Here is a 22,419-nt window from a genome sequence, read left to right as displayed (position 1 = left end):
AGTCAGGGTGTTGAGAGGGCTCCTTAGCCAACCACCGCTTGAGCTCTCCACAGGCTTAAGAAATCATGACAATTTTCTTCACTTTGACAGAGACATCTCAATTGATCTATTAACGATATGTATAAGAATGGCATCATCTCCTTTTTGCTTCTGCTACACTTTGAACATCTTTCACACATATGAGGCAATCCTGTTGACACGTCTTGATCGGATCCTGTCAATGCAAACACACATAGAGGTGTTTCTATCAGCATCCTCCTTGCTAGGTGGAAAGACTTGCAGTTCATGGGTTGACTTTCGCTACCGAGACATAGTTTCCATTCTTGAGAAATGACCATACCTTTGTCCTTATAAAGCTTCAAGATTCAGAGAAGTTACTAGGTGTATTGAAATCATTAAGACTTCCATTCCAATCACTGCCCTTCTCTGTCAATAGCTTAGCAAGACATTTTTTCCTTGCCTTCACAAACAGAGCCTAAGCCCTGAAACAATATACGCATCACATCGTCTTGAAGCTTAATGGAAGCTCGATGGGAATCCATCATAGATTGAATCGGATAATGGTAATTCCAAATAGCTTCATTAAGAGTATGCTCTGTGTTCATTCTGAAACATACCAAAATCGCACATCACTATCGATCCACGAGAACTTGACTCCTAGAATCATTAGAGAAATAGACTGCTAAATTGCAATCCATGAGATTACTATCTGGCTAGCACTTAACGTCAATATAGTTTGTTAAGCCTCTCATATGTCTCTCTCTCTCTCTCTTCCTCTTCTTAGCTAGTTTTTCTCTCGCCCCACTCAACATCTCCTTCTCTCGCTGATATGGCCAAACCATTCTCACTCTCCTCGCCATTATCTACTCCTTCTGCACCCATGCCCAGCATCAGCATTACCTACCCCTACTGATCAGCCCTCTCCTAACAACAGTAATTGCATGTCCACCATCTCTCTCTCTCTCTCTCTCTCTCTCTCTCTCTCTCTCTCCTCTCTCTCTCTCTCTCCCCTTCTTCGCTAGTTTTTCTCTCGCCCCACTCAACATCTCCTTCTCTCACTGATATGGCCAAACCATTCTCATTCTCCTCGCCATTACCTACCCCTACTGATCAGCCCTCTCCTAACAACACTATTTACATGGACTCAATAATTCCTAACAACAATCTGCCATGGGATGCTGCACAGTCCGCGGAAGGTGCGAACGAGACTATTGTATCCCTCCATGTAGCATTTTGGTAATTGTTTGTGCCACCTTGCATACGAGCATCAAATAGGAGTAGTTTATGCATGCTTTGGGACACTTCAATTCTACACATGCCAATTTGCCCAATATTCCGCTACATGGAGTCGATTAGAGGTTGTATGTTATGCATGAAAATGGTTTCTTACTTGAGGTTTGACTATGATTGGAAGGCTCCTCTGAAAGTTCAATAGCTCCTTTCTGAAGAAATCCGTGTTAAAGGTTATATGCTCAGCTCATTTGCCAGCCCGTACTGCTGGCGCCCTCAAGGCTGCGCATGAGCTATGCATATTTCCCATTCTTGAGGGATTGAATGTCCCTGCCTATGGCGCAGCAGAGAGAGAAGTACGCTGCGAGCCTGGATCAGAGAAGGAAGAATTGGATGTGGGGCTGCAGAGATCAAGCGCCCTTTATAATTTGACATCAGAGAGTGACTAGGCCGGGTAGCTAGCAGTGTACGTCGTGTCTCATGCAGTTAATTAGGAGAAGCAGTACTAGTGCAGGTGGACGCAAGCACAGCTCGTAAGAGAGGACAATGTCAAGTGCGGCAGGTGCCTGCAGAGCTCGACAAGCGGAGCCCATGCCGATGGCAACTAATTGGCAAGACGTGCAGAAGAGATCACCCGAGTCAAGCTGCCAGAGCCAATGACTTGCTCAGAGACAAGGCCAAGGCCAATGAATGTACTACCACCAGCAACACATTAGCGAGACGAGACTGGAGCCACGAACATGCACTCTGAACCAACTCTCTCTCTCTCTCTCTCTCTCTCTTCTCTCTCTCTCTCTCTCTGTGTGTGGTGTGTGTGTGTGTGTGTGGCCTGAAGCAACTAAAAACTCATGAAAGATTAGGAAACAGCGGCAAAGCTGGGATACTGACAATTAGAGCCATAACAGAACCTCTTGCACTAATCAAATCCATAAGATACTGATAATTAGGACAATAACATGCTGAGGACTCCATTGCATTAATTACAGAACTAGCTCTCGCGTTAATACTGACATCCATGGAAATAAATAATAGGAATAATCATAACAAATTAAGCACCTTGTCAATGCTGCACACGAGATGAATGCCTTGTTGATGTTGAAGAACTGCTATTGGCACCTGCATAGCTTCTCCACCTTGCTCCCGCAGTCCGAACTAGCTACTCTTGAAGTCTCTTGATGAATCCCTGTGTGCGCTGTGTAGGAAATTTCCACGTCGCTTGCTCGGGTATCGATGGCTACGCCTTAGCTGTACCGACTCTAGTGCTGGCCTGGCCGACTAGCAGAGAGAGAGAGAGAGAGAGAGAGAGAGAGAGAGATATGGTGGACATGCTGGCAGTGGCGGCACCAACTGATCAGCTGAGAGAGAGAGAGAGAGAGAGAGATAGAGAGAGGAAAGTCTCTGCAAGCCTGGAAATTTGCCAGCCTTAAGGGTGGTCGTGGCCAGTGGGACCATCCATTGAGTTAATTGAGCCACCGAATGCTCAGTAATTGTTGGAACACTAGGGGCATGGTCACGCGAGGCTTAGTTATAACTAAGCCCCGACAGTCCCTGACACTAGCTCAGCGCATCCACCGTCGGTAGCTGGTAGAGAGAGATAAAAAGACCGGTGCAAGGAGGAAAGAGAAAGCCAGTGCTAACCGGCAGTGGACCGGCATCATTTTGTGACATGCCATTTTAGCCATAGTTAGAGCACTAAGCCGGTGACAAGATTGGACAAAGTTGCATGCGTTAGACCTGGTCGACTGTTGTTACGGAAAACTAAGCTCCATGTGACCATAGCCTAGATGCTATACGTTGGAGTGAGCACTGCGCTGTGGGCCCATGTTGGGGGGGAGAGCAAGTATCATCATCGTCATAATTCTTACATCTCTAATTTATATCAATCCAATGGATATTAGAGCATGTTAATTATCCATCTTCTTATTGCATATCATCATCTCATGCATAGTACTACCTGGTATATATATGGCCCCCTGGTAGATATTGTCTTATCCTATTATCTTGTGTATCGAGAATGTCTGGGAGGTTTTTTCCTATCAATTCATCTCTCTCTCTCTCTCTCTCTCTCTCTCTCTCTCTATATATATATATATAGATATATATATATATATATATAGATATATATATATATATATATATATATATATATATATATATATATATACAGCACACACACACCCACAATAAGTTCCCAGATAGATATATGTATAATATCTACTATATTTATAAATATGCCATATGTAGCCATTCAGGTCTCAATATTTCGTATTACATACATGTAGAGAGCCCTCGAGGCAAGAGGATTAGAATCATTATGGCTTTTAGAGAAAGGGTATCATCACTATTTTTGGATCAAGGGTAGTCATACGTCGAGGAGAAATTGGGTTATATATTCCAATGTCCCTATCCAGCTAGACTAGCAGTGTTGCCATTATTGATACTAGTGGTACCATTATTATTATCACACATAGCTAGTCGTTAATATTCTAGATACATGTAATGAAAATGGTTTCTAAGATATATATTCCTACATCAATATCCATCCAGATTAGGGGTATCATAACTCCTATAGGTTATTGTTTTCATATTGTTTGGGAGATATTGTCCTATACTATCATCTAATTGTTCCATTTTTATATGCTTTCATGCCTCACTATATTCGTACATCGATCACTATCCATCGATAACTCCAATAGGTTAATGTTTTCATATTGTTTGGCAAATATTGTCCTATTCTAAAATATTCTAGGTATATATAATGAAAAGGGTTACTAAGATATATATTCCTATGTCACTATCCATCCAGATTAGGGGTATGATAACTCTAGTAGGTTAATGTTTTCATATTGTTTGGCAAATATTGTCCTATCTTTTGATCGTATCTCATGATATATAGCCATTGAAGTCTCAATATTTATTATTACATACATGTAGAGAGCCATCAAGGCAAGAGTATTAGAAATGTACAACTTGCAGTTCAAGGATTATACTTTCGACCCCTATCTAGATACTCTTATCCTGTTACTCGTCACAAGTATATTTCTAATCTTGAGATATTTTATGCATATGCTTCTATCCACCAAGATTGTATTATTTGGTCTCATAGATCATTTTGGCCTTTTAAAGATATTTAATACAACATTTCAGTTCATCTCTCTCTCTCTTTCTCTCTCTCTCTCTCTCTCTCTCTCTCTCTCTCTCTCTCTCTCTCTCTCTCTCCCCCGCTATCCAGCTAGACTAGCAGTGCTGCCATTATTGATACTAGTGGTACCATTATTATTATCACACATAGCTAGTCGTTAATATTCTAGATACATATAATGAAAATGGTTTCTAAGATATATATTCCTATGTCAATATCCATCCAGATTAGGGTATCATAACTCCTATAGGTTATCGTTTTCATTTTTTTGGCAGATATTGTCCTATACTATCTTGGGATATTTTATGTATATGCTTCTATCCACCAAGATTGTATTAGTTTGGTCTCATAGATCATTTTGGCCTTTTAAATACATTTAATACAACATTTCAGTTCATCTCTCTCTCTCTCTCTCTCTCTCTCTCTCTCTCTCTCTCTCTCTCTCCAGCACACACACCCACAATAAGTTCCCAGATAGATATATGTATATCTACTATATTTATAAATATGCCATATATAGCCATTCAGGTCTCAATATTTCGTATTACATACATCTAGAGAGCCCTCGAGGCAAGAGGATTAGAATCATTATGGCTTTTAGAGAAAGGGTAGTCATACGTCTTTTAGAAATTGGGTTATATATTCCAATGTCCCTATCCACCTAGAGTAGCAATGCTGCCATTTTTGATACTAGTGGTACCATTATTATTATCACACATAGCTAGTCGTTAATATTCTAGATACATATAATCAAAATGGTTTCTAAGATATATATTCCTACGTCAATATCCATCCAGATTAGGGGTATCATAACTCCTATAGGTTATTGTTTTCATATACTATCATCTTTCTAATTGTTCCATTTTTATATGGTTTCATGTCTCACTATATTCCAGCTACCTAGGGTTACCATAATTAATCATCATCACGCATTATCGATATCATAGCTCGAAGATATTATTGTTATCATGCATAATAATTAATATTAGAGGTATATATATATATATATATATATAAGAAATGAGTCACCTTTTTATTAAAAGAAATGTACAATCTACCCTTTGGTGGGAGAACAAGTTTATTGACAATACATACCAATGAGATTATTAGATAGACTATCATTGAAACAAGGGGTGTGTCCTTTGTCACTATCGATCTAGACAAGGTTCTTCAAAACTCTAGAAGAGTAGAGTCTAAATTCTATATAAATATCCAATTAATCTAAGGATTTACATGAATGGCTATCTAAATAACCAATGATATTTTAATTATGTAGATGTTTTCCATAGGTCTATTCAAGATACATGTAATGAAAATGGTTTCTAAGATATATATTCCTACGTCAATATCCATCCTGATTAGGGGTATCATAACTCCTATAGGTTATTGTTTTCATATTGTTTGGCAGATATTGTCCTATACTATCATCTAATTGTTCCATTTTTATATGGTTTCATGCCTCACTATATTCGTTCATGGATCACTTTCCATTTAGACAACATATATTATTATTATCACCTATAATCATTAATATTCTAGTATGTATAGAAATGTACAGCTTGCAGTTCAACGATTATACTTTCGACCCCTGTCTAGATACACTTATCCCGTTACTCGTCACAACTATATTTCTAATCTTGAGATATTTTATGCATATGATTCTATCCACCAAGATTATATTAGTTTGGTCTCATAGATCATTTTGGCCTTTAAAGACATTTAATATAACATTTCAATTCGTCTCCGTCTCTCTCTCTCTCTCTCTCTCTCTCTCTCTCTCTCTCTCTCTCTCTCTCTCTCTCTCTCTCTCTCTCTCTCTCTCCAGCACACACATGCCCACAATAAGTTCCCAGATAGATGTATGGATATCTACTATATTTAAAAATATGCCATATGTAGCCATTCAAGTCTCAATATTAAGTATTAGATACGAGGCAAGAGGATTAGAATCATTATGGTTGTTAGAGAAAGGGTGTCACTACGGTCCTTGGATCAAGGGTTATATATTCCAATGTCCCTGGGTGAAAGCATGGAATGGTGGCTCAAATAGCTGTGTCCATGGACACCTACTATCAAAAACTTTGGCCTACAATTAGACATGAATTCACATAAAATTTCTATCATGATATATGTCAATGGATAGCTCTTGAAGAATAAAATGTAGAAGTGCAATCACTTATAAATTTTATTTAGTTTGTATTCTTTTTTTCACAATATTGTTTTTGTGATATGCTATCTAATAGCTTAAATATCATTCCACCTATTCATGCTTTCAGCCCCCTATCCAGCTAGACTCGCAGTGCTGCCATTATTGATACTAGTGGTACCATTATTATTATCACACATAGCTAGTCGTTAATATTCTAGATACATATAATGAAAATGGTTTCTAACATATATGAAAATGGTTTCTAAGATATATCATTATGGCTGTTAGATTAAGGGTATCATTACTGTCCTTGGATCAAGGGTAGTCATACGTCTTTCAGAAATTGGGTTATATATTCCGATGTCCCTATCCAGCTAGACTCGCAGTGCTGCGATTATTGATAATAGTGGTACCATTATTATTATCACACATAGCTAGTCATTAATATTCTAGATACATATAATGAAAATGGTTTCTAAGATATATATATTCCTACATCAATATCCATCTAGATTAGGGGTATCATAACTCCTATAGGTTATTGTTTTCATATTGTTTGACAATACCTTTTGATATTGTTGGCAGATATTGCCCTATTCTATCATCTTTCTAATTGTTCCAATTTTATATGGTTTCATGCCTCACTATATTCCAACTGCCTAGGGTTACCATTATTAATCATTATCACGCATTATCGATATCATAGCTCGAAGGTATTATTATTATCATGCATAATCATTAATATTAGAGGTATATATATATATAAGAAATGAATCACCTTTTTTGTAAAGAAATGTACAGTCTACCCTTTGATGGGAGAACAAGTTTTGTTAATATGTACCAATGAGATTATTAGATAGACTATCATTGGAACAAGGGGTATATCGTATATCTCTATCCATCTAGACAAGGTTCTTCATAACTCTAGAAAAGTAGAATTTTAATTCTATATAGACTATCATTGGAACAAGGGGTATATCCTATATCTCTATCCATCTAGACAAGGTTCTTCATAACTCTAGAAAAGTAGAATTTTAATTCTATATAAATATCCAACTAAACTAAGAATTTACATGAATGGCTATCTAAATAACCAATGATATTTTAATTATGTAGATGTCTGTCATAGGTCTATCTTTATATAACATCTCCATCACTATATTCTAACTACCTTACGTATAACATAATTATCATCAATGCAATATCCACATTGTAGCTCATGGATATTATTATATACTATCATGCCTAATTGTTAATATTTTAGCTACATACGTAATCGGTTTCTCAGTTATATATTCCAAAGGCCTAGGGTTACCATTATTAATCATTATCATGCATTATCGATATCATGGCTCGAAGATATTATTATTATCATGCATACTCATTAATATTTAAAAATTGCCATTTTTAAAATAAATGTTCAATCTACCCTTTGGCGAGAGAACAAGTTTATTGACAACACCAATGAGATTATTAGATAGACTATCATTGAAACAAGGGGTATATCTTATGTGACTATCCATTTAGACAAGGTTCATCGTAACTCTAGAAAAGTAGAGTTTAAATTCTATATAGATATCCAACTAAATGGCTATCTAAATAAGCAATGATATTTTAATTATGTAGATGCCTCTCATAGGTCTATGTTTATATAACATCTCCATCACTATATATATATTTTAACTACCTTAGGGATAACATAATTATTATCATGCAATATCGATATCGTAGCTCGTGGATATCATTATATACTATCGTGCCTAATTGTTAATATTCTAGGTACATATATTATATATTCGGTTATATATCCGAATGGGGTTTAGAAATTGCGTTATATATTCGAATGTCCCTATCCAACTAGACTAGCAGTGTTCCCATTATTGATACTAGTGGTACCATTATTATTATCACACATAGCTAGTCGTTAATATTTAGATACATATAATGAAAATGTTTTCTAAGATATATATTCCTACGTCAATATCCATCCAGATTAAGGGTATCATAACTCCTATAGGTTATTGTTTTCATATTGTTTGGCAGATATTGTCGTATTCTATCATCTTTCTAATTGTTCCATTTTTATATGGTTTCATGCCTCACTAAAATCCAACTGCCTAGGATTACCATCATTAATTATTATCATGCATTATCGATATCATAGCTCAAAGATATTATTATTATCATGCATAATCATTAATATTAGAGGTATATATATATATATAAGAAATGAGTCACCTTTTATTTAAAGAAATATACAATCTACCCTTTGACGGGAGAACAAGTTTATTGACAATACGTACCAATGAGATTATTAGATAGACTATCGTTGAAACAAGGGGTATATCTTGTCACTGTCCATCTAAACAAGGTTCTTCATAACTCTAGAAAAGTAGAGTTTAAATTCTATATAAATATATATCCAACTAATCTAAGGATTTACATGAATGGCTATCTAAATAAGCAATGATATTTTAATTATGTAGATGTCTGTCATAGGTCTATGTTTATATAACATCTCCATCACTATATTCTAACTACATTATGGGTAACATAATTATTATCATGCAATATCGATATCGTAGCTCATGGATATTATTATATACTATCATGCCTAATTGTTAATATTATAGGTACATACGTCAATGGTTTCTCAATTATATATTCGAATTGCCTAGGGTTACCATTATTAATCATTATCACGCATTATCGATATCATAGCTCGAAGATATTATTATTATGATGCATAATCATGAATGTTAGAAATATGTATAAAAAATGACATTTTTCTAAAGAAATGTACAATCGACCCTTTGGCGGGAGAACAAGTTTATTGACAATATGTACCAATGAGATTATTAGATAGACTATCATTGAAACAAAAGGTATATCCTATGTCACTATCCATCTAGACAAGGTTCTTCATAACTGTAGAAAAGTAGAGTTTAAATTCTATATAAATATCCAACTAATCTAAGGATTTACATGAATGGGTATCTAAATAACCAATGATATTTTAATTATATAGATGTGATCTGTCATAGGTCTATGTTTATATACATCTCCATCACTATATTCTAACTACCTGAGGGATAACATAATTACCATCATGCAATATCGATATCGTAGCTCGTGTATATTATTATATACTATCATGCCTAATTGTTAATATTCTATGTATATACGTAATCAATTTCTCAGTTATATATTCCAATTACCTAGGGTTACCATTATTAATCATTATCGATATCATAGCTCGAAGATATTATTATTATCATGCATAATCATTAATATTAGAAAAATATATATAAATTGTCCTTTTTTAAAGAAATGTTCAATCCACCCTTTGGCGAGAGAACAAGTTTATTGACAACACCAATAAGATTATTAGATAGACTATCATTGAACCAAGGGGTATATCCTATGTCACTATCCATCTAGACAAGGTTCATCGTAACTCTAGAAAAGTAGAGTTGAAATTCTATATAGATATCCAACTAATCTAAGGAAACTTACATGAATGGCTATCTAAATAAGCAATGATGTTTTAATTATGTAGATGCCTCTCATAGGTCTATGTTTATATAACATCTCCATCACTATATATATATATCTTAACTACCTTAGGGATAACATAATTATTATCATGCAATATCGATATCGTGGCTCGTGGATATCATTATATACTATCATGCCTAATTGTTAATATTCTAGGTACACATATTATATATTCGGTAATATATTCGAATGGGGTTTAGAAATTGCGTTATATATTCGAATGTCCCTATCCAGCTAGACTAGCAGTGCTGCCATTATTGATACTAGTGGTACCATTATTATTATCACACATAGCTAGTCGTTAATATTCTAGATACATATAATGAAAATGGTTTCTAAGATATATATTCCTACGTCAATATCCATCCAGATTAGGGGTATCATAAGTCCTATAGGTTATTGTTTTCATATTGTTTGGCAGATATTGTCGTATTCTATCATCTTTTTAATTGTTCCACTTTTATATGGTTTCATGCCTCACTAAAATCCAACTGCCTAGGATTACCATCATCAATTATTATCATGCATTATCGATATCATAGCTCAAAGATATTATTATTATCATGCATAATCATTAATATTAGAGGTATATATATATATATATATATATATATATATATATATATATATATAATATATATATATATATATATATATATATATATATAAAAGAAATGAGTCACCTTTTATTTAGAGAAATGTTCAATCTACCCTTTGGCGGAGAACAAGTTTATAGACAATACGTACCAAGGAGATTATTAGATAGACTATCGTTGAAACAAGGGGTATATCCTGTCACTATCCATCTAAACAAGGTTCTTCATAACTCTAGAAAAGTAGAGTTTAAATTCTATATAAATATCGAACTAATCTAAGGATTTACATGAATGGCTATCTAAATAAGCAATGATATTTTAATTATGTAGATGTCTGTCATAGGTCTATGTTTATATAACATCTCCATCACTATATTCTAACTACATTAGGGGTAACATAATTATTATCATGCAATATCGATATCGTAACTCATGGATATTATTATAGACTATCATGCCTAATTGTTAATATTCTAGGTACATACGTCAATGGTTTCTCAATTATATATTCGAATTGCTTAGGATTACCATTATTAATCATTATCACGCAGTATCGATATCATAGCTCGAAGATATTATTATTATGATTCATAATCATTATGTTAGAAATATGTATAGAAAATGACCTTTTTCTAAAGAAATGTACAATCGACCCTTTGGCGGGAGAACAAGTTTATTGACAATACGTACCAATGAGATTATTAGATAGACTATCATTGAAACAAAGGGTATATCCTATGTCACTATCCATCTAGACAAGGTTCTTCATAACTGTAGAAAAGTAGAGTTTAAATTCTATATAAATATCCAACTAATCTAAGGATTTACATGAATGGCTATCTAAATAACCAATGATATTTTAATTATGTAGATGTGATCTGTCATAGGTCTATGTTTATATAACATCTCCATCACTATATTCTAAATACCTTAGGGATAACATAATTACCATCATGCAATATCGATATCGTAGCTCGTGGATATTATTATATACTATCATGCCTAATTGTTAATATTCTATGTATATACGTAATCAATTTCTCAGTTATATATTCCAATTGCCTAGAGTTACCATTATTAATCATTATAGATATCATAGCTCGAAGATATTATTATTATCATGCATAATCATTAATATTAGAAAAATATATATAAATTGTCCTTTTTTAAAGAAATGTTCAATCCACCTTTGACGAGAGAACAAGTTTATTGACAACACCAATGAGATTATTAGATAAACTATCATTGAAACAAGGGGTATATCCTATGTCACTATCCATCTAAACAAGGTTCTTCGTAACTCTAGAAAAGTAGAGTTGAAATTCTATATAGATATCCAACTAATGTAAGGAAATACATGAATGGCTATCTAAATAAGCAATGATGTTTTAATTATGTAGATACCTCTCATAGGTCTATGTTTATATAACATCTCCATCACTATATTCTAACTACCTTAGGGATAACATAATTATTATCATGCAATATCGATATCGAAGCTGGTAGATATTATTATATACTATCATACCTAATTGTTAATATTCTAGGTACATACGTCAATGGTTTCTCAGTTATATATTCGTACATCGATCACTATCCATCTAGAAAACGTTCGTATATTATTATTATCACATATAATCATTAATATTCTAGGTATGTACAGCTTGCAGTTCAAGGATTATACTTTCGTCCCCTGTCTAGATACTCTTATTCTGTTACTCGTCACAAGTATATAATTTGTTATCTTGAGATATTTTGTGCATATGATTCTATACAGTATCAATTCTTATATTTTATGCATATGCTTCTATCCATCAAGATTGTATTAGTTTGGTCTCGTAGATTATTTTGGCCTTTTAAAGGCATATAATATAACATTTCAGTTCATCTCTCTCTCTCTCTCTCTCTCTCTCTCTCTCTCTCTCTCTCCCCCCCCCCCCCCTTCAACACACACACATGCACACGCACACACATCCACAATAAGTTCCTAGATAGACATATGTATATCTACTATATTTAAAAATATGCCATATATAGCCATTCAGGTCTCAATGTTTATTAGTACATACATGTAGAGAGCCATCGAGGCAAGAGAATTAGAATCATTATGGCTCTTAAAGAAAGGGTATCATCACTATCCTTGGATCAAGGGGTGTCATACCTCTTTTAGAATTTGGGAAATATATTCCAATGTCCCTATCCAGCTCGACTACCAGTGCTACCATTATTGGTACTAGTTGTACCATCATTATTATCACACATAGCTAGTCGTTAATATTCTAGGTATATATAATGAAAATGGTTACTAAGATATATATTCCTATGTCACTATCCATCCAGATTAGGGGTATGATAACTTGGGTAGGTTAATGTTTTCATATTGTTTGGCAAATACTGTCCTATTCTAAAATCTTTCTAAGTGTTCAATTTTAAATGTGGTTTCATGCCTCACTATATTTCAACTCCCTAGGGTTACCATTATTAATCATTAATATCACCGTAATATCGATATCATAGCTCGAAGGTATTATTATTATCATGCATAATCATTAATATTAGAGGTATATATCAAAAATTACATTTTTTAAAAAGAAATGTACAATCTACTCTTTGGTGGGAGAACAAGTTTATTGACAATATCAATGAGATTATTAGATAGACTATTGTTGAAACTAGAGGATTAGAATCATTATGGCTCTTAGAGAAAGGGTATCATCACTATCCTTGAGCTTAGGGGTGTCATACCTCTTTTAGAATTTGGGATATATATCCAACTAATCTAACGATTTACAAGAATGGCTATCTAAATAAGCAATGATATCTTAATTACTTAGATACCTCTCACAGGTCTATGTTTATATTATAACATCTCCATCACTATATTCTAACTACCTTAGGGATAACATAATTATGATCATGCAATATCGATATCATAGCTCATGGATATTATTATATATATTATCATGCCTAATTGTTAATATTCTAGATACATCATCAAATGGTTTCTATGTTATATATTTTTACATCACTATCCATCTAGACAATGTATATTATTACTTTCACGCATAATCATTAATATTCTAGGTATGTTTAGAAATGTACTTGCAGTAATTCAAGGATTATTTATTTTCAACCCTTGTCTAGATACTCTTTTCCCGTTTCTCTTTGCAAGTATATTTCTAATCTTGAGATCTTTTATTCAGATGGCTCTATACAATATCAATTCTTATATTTTGTGCATATGCTTCAATCGATTGTATGACTTTTGGTCTCATAGGTCATTTTGGCCTTTTAAAGACAGTTACTATAACATTTCATTTCATTTCATCTCTCTCTCTCTCTCTCTCTCTCTCTCTCTCTCTCTCTCTCTCTCTCTCTTTCTCTTTTGGGAAAGATTCTATATTATATTTACAAGAGCATTTTACAATTTAACATACTTCCTCATCAAACTGGGAGTTTGTTGAGGATATGCAATACTCTCTCTCTCTCTCTCTCACTATATTCTAACAGCTACCTTATGAATACCATAATTATTATCATGCATTATGAATATTGTAGCTCGAGATAATATTATTATCATGCGTAATTGTTAATCTTCTAGCCATCTATATAGGGGTATCATATGTCTGCTGTGCACATTTCATATCCTAAATCGTAGATATGTGGAAGGAGATAATATCCAAAGGACCTTGCATACACATGCATGGAAATACAACAAGTCCTATAACTCTCAACATGTATATTTCAAATCTTAAGATATTTCAATGCTCGATGTATACATACAATGGATGAGCTATATAATTGAGAGGGGAAGGGCTACACCAGTAGGCACTCATTCATGAGTACCCAACTAGTCATTACACAGGCCATGAAAACCATTTGCTTCTTGAATGAGCCATCCGCTACTCCAAAGCTCTTGCGACACATTCATTTTACTGGACTCTCCTCTCCAAGTCAGTTTTAAGTCTGTTTGGTCCACCAAGATCAGATCCACCAAGATTGTATTAGTTTGGTCTCGTAGGTCGTTATGCCTTTTAAAGACATTCGATATAACATTTCACACTCTCTCTCTCTCTCTCTCTCTCTCTCTCTCTCTCTCAACACACACACATACACCCACAATAAGTTATCGTAGATTCTTGTCTATATTGTATATCACTATATTCTAATAGCTACCTTAGGAATACCATAATTATTACCATGCAAAATTAATATTGTAGCTCAAAGATAGTATTATTATCATGCCTAATCGTTAATCTTCTAGCCATCTATATAGGGTTATCACAGCTACCTTAGGAATACCATGATTATTACCATGCAATATTAATATTGTAGCTCAAAGATAGTATTATTATCATGCCTAATTGTTAATCTTCTAGCCATCTATATAGGGGTATCACATCTACATTGTGCACATTATCATGCATAATCATTAATCTTCTAGCCATCTATATAGGGGTATCACATCTATATTGTGCACATTTCATATCCTAAATCGTAGATGTGTAGATCCACCAAGATTGTATTAGTTTGGCGTCGTAGGTCGTTATGTCCTTTTAAATACGTTCAATATAACATTTCATTTCATCTCTCTCTCTCTCTCTCTCTCTCTCTCTCTCTCTCTCTCTCTCTCTCACACACACACACACACACACACACACACACACACAAACACTATTCGAGAAAAATCCTTTAAAAAAAAATACAAAACTATTTTCTTTGAATTAACCTCGAGGAAATTTTAGAAAATTAGCCTAAGTTTTCCAAGTTTCTACAGTGTTCGGGAAAAATGTGTCTCAACTTAATATATCATGCCGTTTTCACTTTCAAAAATGCCGATTGAGGACACAAAAAAAAGGAGATATGGCACCCCAAAATAGACAAAAATAGTGTAAAATTTTTAAAAATAGCCTAATTTTCTAAAAATTCCTCTTAAAATAAACAAGGGAAGGAATTTTGTATGTTTGGAAAAATCATTTTCCCAGGACACTGCCTCATGCCCTCAATGGGCAATGGGCATCTTTGAAATTGAAAACGGCATGATATTATTTTCCAGAAAGTTGCGCGCACACATATAATTGTACACATGTTGACGGTGGCGCTGCCGTTTTCAAATGCGCAAACTTCTTGAGCTCCTGGGCGCCGCTTGCAGACTACTAAAAAACGAGAAATAGCTATTATTTGATTGCAGGCTCGAGGGCCCAGCCAACTTGGCAAATTCGAGTCTGGAGCCTTAAAGGCGCTGGCACGTGCTACTTCATGGCGCTACTTCCAAGCACCTTCCCTACCAACTGATATCGGGCCAAACGTCCACCCACACACACACACACACACACACACACACGCACACTGAGTTTGTATGACGACGTGGATTAAGGCGCTGCTTCCAAGCACTTGCCCCCCCCCCCCCCCCCCCCCCCCCCCCCCCCCCCACACACACACACACACACAAACAGTGCGCACACTGTACAACGACGTGGATAACCCGTTCTCTTCACAGTGCTGGGGAAAGTTGAACTTCTTTGGGTTCCCGCCTCCACACACACACACACACACACACATGTCACATAATATGGAGCACCGATTTGCCTGCACCTCAGCCTCTCTACAGTCTGCATGCCCCATAGCTATGACAAGAGGGTGATTCTCACAGTGCTACTAAACTCAAGCTATAAACAGTTTTGTGTCGATTGCAACGGAATACCCACTCGTTACCTTCTCCTCAACAACTCATCGAGAAGTTGCTTCTCAGGAATTTGGCGCTTCATCATGTACATCATGTTCTTCAATTGTGCCAACATAAACTCACTCTACTCAGTCGGGCCACCCTCGTCTCCAACTTTGAAATTTCATTTGAAGGCACGCCATACCTCTAGCTCAAGGATTGAGATGGCTTCTCAATGGTATATAACACTCAATTTTTGCTACGGGATACTTTTTCCTTTACCAATGCTTGTAGTGTTTCAACTGAAACATTTCAGTCATCTCTTTTCTTGTCTTGTCTCGTCTTGTCTTTAGCTTTAGTGTTTTAATTATTCCTTTTCACTCTTGTGAGTTGTGCAATGTGCAGTTCTCCAAATGTGAACCTTGACACTGGTTCGGTGGTGGCATGGGACACTCCAAGAGTGATTGAATTTGTTGAAAAGTTTTTGGGTACATCTCATTACAGTGAGGCAATTTTAACCAATTTAATTAATGGAAAACTTTTCCTTTACATGACCATTGAAGGTGGGAATAATTAATGGAAAACTTTTCCTTTACATGACCATTGAAGGTATAAGGTCACTATTGAAGGTATAAGGTCACTGGCCCATAGGCATGCTTTGGTAGGTTGGTCCAATAGAGTATTAGAGGGTGGTCACACTTTTGTTCCAAAGCCTCAAACATCATCAAGTCTCCATTCATCACAAAATATGAGTACGAACTTAAGGAACGAAGCTCTAGAATACAATCTCCAATCTCAAGACAAACCTACTTTGCCTGATGTTCTCAATGTTCCTAATGTAAGTAATATTGGTACCCCTACTAATGATGCATGGCCAATAACATATGATAGAATATTCTATCCTAGGAAGGTTAAGTAATTGTACACCACTGTGGGGAAAGCCTTTCTTGTAAAACATTATCGTGAGGCATGGGTGTCCTTTAATAAGGGCATGGTGAAAATTAGAGAATTGTTCGAAAATAGATTTTGCGGGCAAGACAAGGAGGATTTTTCGTCCATTAATCTACGCAATAGTCGAGAAAAATTGAATCAAATTCTTGATTTTATTGAGGCAAATATGAAGCAAATTCCACCTCTCGACTTTGGAAAACTTGGCCCCTTGCCATCGCGAGTCGAAGATGTGTACATGAAGGTCTTGGAACATAGGAACTACATTAGGAAATGTGGCAAGGGGGTGGTTGATGCAAAGAGGCAGCGTTCCTATGCACAAGGCGGCAACATTGATCAAAGTGTCGCTCCTAACCACATCGAAGAACAAATGGTATTGTATATGTCTTAGTGTTTTATGTATTTCTTGCTTCTTATCCTAATTTTTATCTCAATTTGTCAATCTTTTAGAATGAGGCATTCATGAATGACACTCCTATTAAGAGCACCCATGGTTATGATGTGAGTAATACATCTAAAACATTGGCAGCCTCAAAGTGCATTCTACACGGGTCTCGTCCAAGGGTCATTGCCCTCGATAACAATGATGAGATAATTGTTGGAAAAATTTATTGAAAACCTATAATATTATTATAATAATTATACATTATACACATTGTAGGAGGCTTGGTTGCAAGGAGAATTACAAGCAAGCTATGAAAGCCTCCACCCTTGTACTGATAAAGATATCTTGGATACACAAGATTGCCACAATAGTCATTATCGACCGGTAAGGTTTAAAAAGCTCATTATTCTAGCAAGTTTTAAGTATTCATTTGATTTTGTGCTATTGTCTTATATCTTGCACTCATAGTTCCTTTGGTGGTTTTGTTGAAAGGAATCACCTATCACCAATACAGTGGATATTGTGGAGGAACACTCACCTAAAAGTAACTTTGAAGATTGCACAATGAGTCATTCTTTTTGCAAAGATAAGCAAATTCCGATAGATTTGGAAAATGTGTTTTCTGTAAGTGAATTTGATGGCATTTCTCACACTGTCATATACTTTTACATGAATGTAGGATAGTATGTGTGTGTTTATGCTCTAATCTTTTGTTTACTTTTGTTTATAGGTTCAGACAGTCTAAGGCAAGGTTTTTTTTCCTTCTTTTGTTTTGTATAATTCTATCCTTTATGTTACTCAAGCTATTGTAAAATAGGAAAGGGTTTCTTTTCCCTCTTTTCACAAGTTTTATTTTGTATGTTCATGCTTTATATCTTTCTACTATTGTAAAATGGAGGAGGTCTTGTCTGCTTTGGGAAGTGTATGTTCATGCTTTATGATTTCATGCTATTGTAAAATAGAAAAGGGGATTTTCTCTCTTTTCCACAAGTTCTTTTTTGCAAAGTGTGTCCATGCTTTTTGCCTTTATAGATATTCATAAGTATAGTAGGAAAAGGCAGCAATCTTTTTTTTTTCATATCAATTAGACTAAAAAAAATTCTTTCCCTTTACCATCTCTTTTTTTATTTACTTAGGATATGTTCTCTCTACACCTACTACAAAAATAAAAGCACTATCCTCTTACATCTCTCTCTCACTCTCTCTCTCTCTCTCTCTTCCTTAAGTGGCTTATTTGTATTTAAAAGTATACTAAGTTCTAATAAACTCTTAAAAATGAAATATTCAAAAACTTATTTTATAAGTAATTCGTTGCAAACATGTGTAGGAAACCATACTTCCCGCTCACGCAAGTGTCTTACAAGAGCTTAATGAGCCAAGCGACGATTCCAATGTGCAATGTTTGGGTGGTAATGAGCATTCAAGCGTGAGGGATGATTTTTCTCAACAAAAGATTTGCAGCATAGAGTTAGAAACTTTTGTAAGTAATATGAGTATGAAAATTGCTTTACTTCTTTCCCCATATCTCTCTCTCTCTCTCTCTCTCTCTCTCTCTCTCTCTCTCTCTCTCCATTTACATAAATGTTATGAGCTATTTGTTAAATTGTAGTTTTGATTCATTGGAAAAATCAATCAATACCAAGAAGAAGACAAAAAAAATTCGCAAGCCTATCTTCGGTGATGGTAAAATCATTGGCAACTTGAGTTGATCTAATTTTATGTTTGTTTAGATATGCTTACAGGAGATGTATGCCTTGCACTTAACAAGAAATTTTTATCTTAAAGAACCTCTAGCGAGGAGCTTATTAAAAAGAGAAAGAAGGTACCACCTCCAAGTGAAAGGAAGGTGCGTTTGTGCAATAAAATTAGATTTCAAGATTATACATCAAATGTCAATATTCTCTATCTTGTGTAGGCACTATGTGACCTCTCCAATCAAATTCTACCTTCCATGTGAAATGAAAATCATCCATCAGCGAGTGTGAAACTCATGTTTGAATATGTGAAGATGTTTTCACTTAGATAATGCCACTCTTTGATAAATGGTTTCCTCTTGTGTATAGATGCCTAAGGCAACTAGGTCATGTAGAATTATAAAAAAGCCACCAAGGTTCAATGAGAGCTATGAAGAAGAGGTAAGATTGACAAAAAGTGAATTCAATGGTCAACCAATTATTGAAAACTAGTGTTTTGCAAATCACTAACTATTGTGTTATGGGATGTTTAAGGTTGTGGTGGAGCTCTTGAGCATTGATCACATGGAGGAAATTGCAATGGTTGTACTTGGCCTAAATGATGTAGATGAGATGTATGGATCACTTTGGCCAACCATAAGGTTCTAAAGATCACACACAAAGTACATTTCAAACATTGTACTAGCAAATCAAATCAAGAACATCTTTTGAGATGTTATGTAGAGTGGATTGCTGCCACTTCAAGAATGAATCCTTGATAATTTCTCTTCTTTGATTGTCTCTTAAATATATCGAAATAATCTTAAGCAAAGACAAATGGTTGTTTAAAGCATTGTTTCAATGTGATCATGTGATTTTTTTCTAGCATTTAGCATTTATGAGACTGACTTGTTTATAAATTAAAAGTATAATCTTCCATATGTGTGTTATGTAGGTTAGTAAAAGATACACATCACTTGTATTTCACTAAATAAAGATAAGGAAATGACATGTAGATGCATGAGGGTATGAGATTGTAAAGGGGATGAGTTATGGATATGGTCTAGTGGTCACTAAATAAACTCTAGCCATGTTTGCTCTTTGTTGTACAATCTCTTGGGGTAATCTTGTTGAGTTATAGCAATGGAAAATGCCAAAAATATGAAGGACAAAGGATGTGTCAAGAATTAACACTAACTCTTCTTATACGATTTGAAGTGCATGAGCACATTTAATTTTTCCATATCGAAACTTAGTTTTTCATGTGGAGATTTGAATATGTCAAGCGGAGATGTTTTCAAGTTGGGAGGGAAAAAATTTTCCACATAGGAAAACTAGATTCCCACATTCCACAAAGAAACCTATGAGGGAAAGTCTTGATTTCCTTATGGCAAAGATTCTTAGCCGTGTTTTACATAATGGAAAACATTCCAACATGGAAAGGAAAACGCCATTCTTTTCTCATAATGGAAATCAAAATACCCCTATACATTTCCACTTGAAACTAGAAATGTCAATAGAAAAATGGGTTACTTTTCCAACAAGGAATTGGTCATGAAGTTCTTGTGTATAAGTAAGACCTCATCTTAGTTAACCCCTCATTTGCATTGCACTACAATGACTTACAACAACATTTGGTGATATTTTGTAACATAGATCAAATCCAACAAATGAAGACACAACAAATGCATCGCAGAGTGGCCTCCCGTAGTAGGGAGTTTAAGGTTAAGATCGAGCATGTTGCGACTGTGAAGATGCTTGCAATTGATGCAGTTCTAAGTGGGCAGAAGAATGATCGAGCCCAAGATGCCTTGCAAGTGCTTGACATAGTCTTGAAGCAGCACTCAACATAGTCGAAGCCTCTCTCCACCTCAATCAATGTGAATGTAGGGTAGTCCCTAAACAAACCGACCTATGAGGCTTTGCGCACAAACTCTGCACTTGAGTGGTGCAGCTTCTTGACTTCTCTAATCTATGTAGCACTCTTGATGCAATTAGAAGAGGAAGACTTTGTCGAGGTGCCCTTTTCCAGTAGAAAATGTAGAAGGGCTCGACAAATAGGGCAAGGAAGAAGATGGCTCTTAGCCCAATTCCAAGCTCTGCTAAAGGTGTCATTCTAGTTTGAGCTACCTATGGAGTGAACAAGCGTGAAGCATCAAAGTGCATGATCCTTATAGGTAGCTCCACTACCTTGGGTTGATTTTTGCACATTCAATGATGCCTTCGTGACCCTACTGGTGTCCGTCCCCTCCTTAATGCTCACACTCAACCTGCTTGCACCAACGGTAGTGTTGGACGTCAACGTAGATGTTTCATTTTGTATTAGTCTGTGTGTATTGTGAGGTGTAGCCTATCTTTGATTTCTTTCAGTCGCCGCAAGCGGCCACTCACCGAAGGTGGAGTTAGTCTCACCCATTTTCAATCCGTTGATTTGATTTTCCAACCAACTCAGGCTACGTAGAGACACACGTTTCTCGAACACTGCACAGAAGTGAAGAGGATGATACAAAAAACAAGCACAGAGAGAGAGAGAGAGAGAGAGAGAGAGAGAGAGAGAGAGAGAGAGAGAGAGAGAGAGAGAGAGAGAGAGAGAGAGAGAGAGAGAGAGAGAGAGAGAGAGAGAGAGATGCTAAGTAAGAGCAAGGGGTTTGAGGGTATGAGGGGCCATGTTCGGCAGTGCCGTTTTACTAGTAGAAAATGGAACTAGGAATTTAAATGATATTGTGGGCTCTTAAAATGAATTCGTTCATCATTTTCATAGACACATGCATGGTGGTGAATAGTTTTGTCTAAGGCCCCTGTCACACTAGTGCACCTGTCAGCCTGCAATTTGTGAGTGTGGACACACAAGTGGTGTCACACTAGGTCATAGAGAAAATTTGCACTCATCTAAACAGAGTGTGTGCATCTGTCGTACGTGTCAATGCAAAGAACTTGTCGTACACCATGTGCGAGCCACAAATGGCTGCAAGCACACAACCAGACTACTCTAGCAAGCTCAAGAGAGCAAGGGTGTGTCACTCACCGCCCTATGTTTGCCTTGGTGGAGTATTCCTTGCCGCGAAGAGGAAGG

The 22,419-nt window shown here is 35.6% G+C and overlaps 1 pseudogene; it reads left to right on the top strand.

The window, feature by feature from the left end:
• Window positions 1–16,737: 16,737 nt before the first annotated feature.
• On the top strand, window positions 16,738–21,199 carry LOC147418802 (uncharacterized; annotated as a pseudogene).
• The last annotated feature ends 1,220 nt before the right edge of the window (window positions 21,200–22,419 follow it).

The sequence above is a fragment of the Adiantum capillus-veneris genome, chromosome 29 (assembly GCF_014529385.1).
Source record: "Adiantum capillus-veneris isolate H3 chromosome 29, ASM1452938v2, whole genome shotgun sequence".
Classification (NCBI taxonomy): domain Eukaryota; kingdom Viridiplantae; phylum Streptophyta; class Polypodiopsida; order Polypodiales; family Pteridaceae; genus Adiantum; species Adiantum capillus-veneris.
This window is presented reverse-complemented; position numbering and strand designations above follow the sequence as displayed.